This window comes from Capsicum annuum, unplaced genomic scaffold (assembly GCF_002878395.1).
Source record: "Capsicum annuum cultivar UCD-10X-F1 unplaced genomic scaffold, UCD10Xv1.1 ctg5121, whole genome shotgun sequence".
Taxonomy (NCBI): Eukaryota; Viridiplantae; Streptophyta; class Magnoliopsida; order Solanales; family Solanaceae; genus Capsicum; species Capsicum annuum.
Window position 1 is genome coordinate 33,471 of NW_025859136.1, and position 4,912 is coordinate 38,382.

Below are 4,912 nucleotides of genomic sequence, written 5' to 3' on the forward strand. Positions count from 1 at the left end.
GGGGGGGGGGGGGGGGGGTGGGGGGGGGTGTGGGGGGGGGGGGGGTGAAGAAGACGGGTTTTGGGAGGGGGTTGCTCTTTTCTTTTTCTTTTTTTTTTAAATTAAGAAATTGTTATTTATTAAAAATTGTATTAATAAAATAATTTAAGTGTAATTTTTTAATTAAAATAAAAGTAAAATATCGATTGATACTCAAAAACGTGACTGAGGAAAGTGTGTTAGACTTTCCTTACCACATCACCGATTTGTGTCTAATAGATATACATTTGAATAATTTAGGTGTTCAATAGGTTCAAGACTGAGTTGAGACGTCCAAGTGAAATTTCAAAAAAAGTTCAAGGGGCTATTAATGACTTAAACCTAAAATAAAGATTCGAAGTTTATGAATCTCATTACCACAAACATGTACTACTATCCAAAATTTTGATATGACGCCAGCAAAATATCATTTAATTCCTTGTCAATTGAAAGAGATTACACAAGTAAATAAAAAGGAAGAACAAAAAGAGTAGATTAGATTAATTACAAAATGCAAAAATCAATAAAAAATGATAATTTGGAACTGCCATAGACTGAACTTTCATTAAACATTAATAATTTTCTTTTTACCGAATTCAAACATTTTACATGGTTACATCCTATCATTTGAGGAAGGCAGGGACTCAAAACTATCCTAAACATACCACATAATTAATTTCTTGAGATTTTAAATTTGTGAGATCTATATATGAAAAAGAGGTTACGGTACCTTCAATGAAAAACAATCTCATAACCTTTTTAAAAAGTCTTGTAAAAAGAATATTATTTGATTTGAAATTTTAATTTGAGAAAAATAGTTCTTCTTCTTACATATATTTTAGAACTTCTTAAATATTAATTCTCTTAATATTTCTTACCATATATTTTTTCTTATTTGTTAAATTCTATTGACATGTGGAGAATCTAACAAATACAGGTAAAACTTACACGCACTCGGTGTATACACCAAATTAATGTTCTTTACCATGGTTATGTAATTAAATTAAGTAAAATAAATATGATTAATCATGGTTAAGTAACATGAACTTTAAATTTAAACACATGACATGCATGTATTGGTTTGATGTATACACCGGGTGCGTGTAAATTTGATCAAATTTTACATAAGAACCTATTTAATACCACGAATTACATCTCTTGACTATAACTATAACATTTTACCTATAAAAATCATAAATTCGATGATGATATGAGAAATCAATCGAATTTATGATAAATTACAACAACGAGATTTTCTTTATTCTAATTTGTAATATATATATATATATATATTTCTAGTTTCACACTTAATTTTTTTAAAAATTCAGTATTCATCAGCAACAGTAGAACAAACTGCTGGAATTTGTTTGCCCTTTAATCTTGGGTTAATATTCTCACAACTTGATTTTGCTGGTCCTTCTTTTCCACTATATGTGATGTCAATGTCTCCAACTTCAACACCTTCACATGGTGCACCTTTACTACAAAGTAGTGATACTGCATTTTGAGTTCTTGATGTACCTTTTATGTTTTGTATAGTCACTTTGCTAATCTTCACTTGTGAAGGCAACTGCAAAAAGAAAAAGAAAAAGAAAAAAAAAGAATTAACGGTTAGGATCTTGAAATCTTGATGCAACGATTAAAATTATTGTTTTACGTGTCATCAGGAGGCAAGTAATGCTATGCGCAATAGATTCAATGTGGTTGGGTCCCTTCCTTCACATGTGCATAATGGATGACCACTTTTGAACTTCAGACCAATGGTTTGATTTTGTAAAAGTGGCCATCTCCTAAATATAGGGCGATAAAAGTGGTTACTCTTGAAAGAAGCAAAGATCTTTGATTAAGTTGTAGAGGTTACAACTTACAACCATCCCAAACATGGTGATAAGAAACAAAAAAGATCCTAAAATAGGAAGAAAACCGTGATGCAATGATAAAAATTATCGCTATGTGCCTAGGAGGCTAGGGTGTATGAAATGAAAATAATAGTCTTTAGTAAAAGGATAGATTCTATGTGATTCTATCCTTTTCCAAGCCCGTGTATTGGGTGGGTGGGTGTGTCACTTTTTGAACTTTAGATCGACTAGTTGTCTAATTTTGAAAAAGTGGCTAGTTTTTAAATACAAAGCAACAAAAGTAGGTTTTTTCTTTTTTTTTGCAAATTATCCGGGTAAAACCCCACGATGTAGTGGTATGGACTGTGTATATTTTACCTTCCTCAGACCCCACGATGTGGGAATCTACTGGGTTTGTTGTTGTTGTATCCAAGTAAAACCTCACGGTGTAGTGATATGGACTGCGTACATTTTACCCTCCTCAGACCCCACGATGTGGGAATCTACTGGGTTTGTTGTTGTTGTTGTATCCAAGTAAAACATTTTCTGCCAAGACGTTCTCTATTCTTAGTGTTTGAACTGGAGACCTTGTGATTAAGAATGTAAAGATCCTAGCCATCCCATCACAAAGAAAAAAAGGGTCAGCTCGGTGCACTAAAGCTCTCGCTATGCGCAAGGTCTTAGAAGGGCTCGATCAAAAGGGTGTATTGTATGCAGCCTCACCTTGCATTTCTGCCAGAGGCTTTTTACCAAAACTTGAACCCGTGACCTCTTGGTCACATTATGACAACAACTTTACCAGTTACTCTTAAGGCTCTTCTCCCCTTCAACCATCCCAACACATGACTGATGATAATTTAAGTGTGTGGTACTTACATTTTTGTTACATTTGCCACTTGGGCAATAGACTTGATCAATGAGAATAGGGTTGCTAACATTTTGCACAATGATATCCTCAAAGTGCACATCGGAGACAACACCAGGGTGAGAAGCAGGCCATGTCTTGATCCTAACACCATTATCAGTGCTAATGAAAGTGCAATTCTTAACAAAAACACCAACCACTGGCTTTTCACCAGGATTTCCACCCAGACTACCAACACTAATGCCATGTCCAGGTCCACAAGTGACCTTAGTGATGTGAAGTTGTTCCGTTTCATCGCCAATAGAGATACAATCATCTCCGGTAGAGAAAGTTGACTCAGTGACATTCACTGCGCTCGACCTTGAGATGTGGATGCCATCGGTGTTAGGGCTATCGTCTGGAGCCTTGACGTTGAAGTGGAGGAATGTTAAGTTCTTGCATTGGTTCACATTCACATGGAATGACTTGCTGTCTAATGTTGTGATATCCTTGATTATGGAATTTGTGAGGGAGTTGAAGCTCAAGTTCTATACATCACATGGATAAAAAGATATAGATATATGTTATTCAGAAGCAACAGATTTTCAAAGTTTGACTAAACAGAAAGACTAGTACTTACATTGGGAAGTTTGGTACACTTCTTGGACTTCTTGCATTCCCATGCAACTTTACCTTGACCATCAAGGGTCCCACCACCAGACATGGTGAACCCATCAAGTTTGTTGACTGTTAACCATTCACAACCCTTGATTGAATTAGGGTCAGAAGGAGCTTTCAAAGTGGCTTGGATTTGAAGTTCAATAGGTCCTTTGCATGGACCTTCTAGTTTCACTTGGTTCATTTGGAATGTGCCCTTTGGGATCAGAATGGTGCTTGCACTTGTTGATTGACATGCCTCTTTAAAAGCTTTCACCACAGCCTAAACATTAATAGTAAAAATTTCCATCACCAAATATGACTAGAGAAAATAGAGAGAATGATTTACATATATCACCAAAATAGACACGAGAAAGAATATATAGTAGTTAGTTTTGAAGATATGTAAGGTCTTATATATGTTATAGCTTGTGTGTATTGATCTTTATAGCTTGTATGTATTGATCTTTTTTCATATCGCATGTAAATGTTAGATTCCACCAATACATGTGTTGAATAACTCTATCGTCATCCAGAACACTCTTTGATAGGAGTCTGACTTCTTCCTTCTTTTTTTTTTTGTTTCTGTCCTGATTTATAATTTAATTGTAATTCTGACCTCCCATGTTTTTACTGACTTCATTAGCACCAGACCTCGGGACCTGATATTAACAAAGGGGTTCAAAAAATACTAAAATATTATATCTAAGATTTGAACTTATGACCTAAAGAAAATTTTGAATCCTTTGGCTACTACACTGTGTTCTTTTTATAAATGTAAATGGCATTCAACAATTATGAAAAAACAATTCAAATTTGTGTAGTATAATTTTCGAAATCAATGAGATACAATTGAAACTTCTTTCATATACCTAGCTTCGCCTTTGCTAGGTCACACCCTTCGGTGCAATTAATAGTGTGCTTACTCTATATATACCTCCTCCTAAAAATAAATTAGTATAATTTTATCATTTTCTTGGGTGAAAGTTGGTTTATAGTAGGTTAGAATTTACCTAGATAATGAGAAAAATAAATGCATGACTGACCTCACTAATATCACCATAGCTATTTATCAAAAGGTCCAATGTGAGATTCCCCAGATTGTGCTAGAAATAACACCCCTAATGCAAAATGAACCAATTTGAATTTCAAATCCATCTCTTTTTTTTTCTTATTTTCTTCCCTTAGATATTTTTTTTTGAAGTTTTTGGGTTAGTATCTCAATGTATTTTATGAAATGTAGATTGAATGTTGAAGCACTTTTATAGGGCAAATTTTTTTTTTTTCCTTTTGGCAAAATTGAAATTATCCACTTATTTTAAACCATAGATTGAGTTGCGGAGAAAATTAGAAATTTGTTGTACATGGTAGTTATTTTTTTTTTTTTCCTTTTTAATGATTTATCTTACCACCTATATATAAACTTTCTCGTTTTACTTTTTTTAGAAATGTACTAGAAATCATTTTCCTTTTTTGTGAATTTTAGAAACGTGGACATTGTTCTAAGTTACAATTTTGCCCAAAATCATGTTTTCACATAGAATTTAAGTTTTGT

At 33.6% G+C, this 4,912-nt stretch overlaps 1 pseudogene; it reads right to left on the minus strand.

Annotated features, from left to right (window-relative positions):
* Positions 1–1,050: 1,050 nt before the first annotated feature.
* LOC124892853 lies at positions 1,051–4,753 on the minus strand (annotated as a pseudogene).
* Between the last annotated feature and the right edge of the window lie 159 nt (positions 4,754–4,912).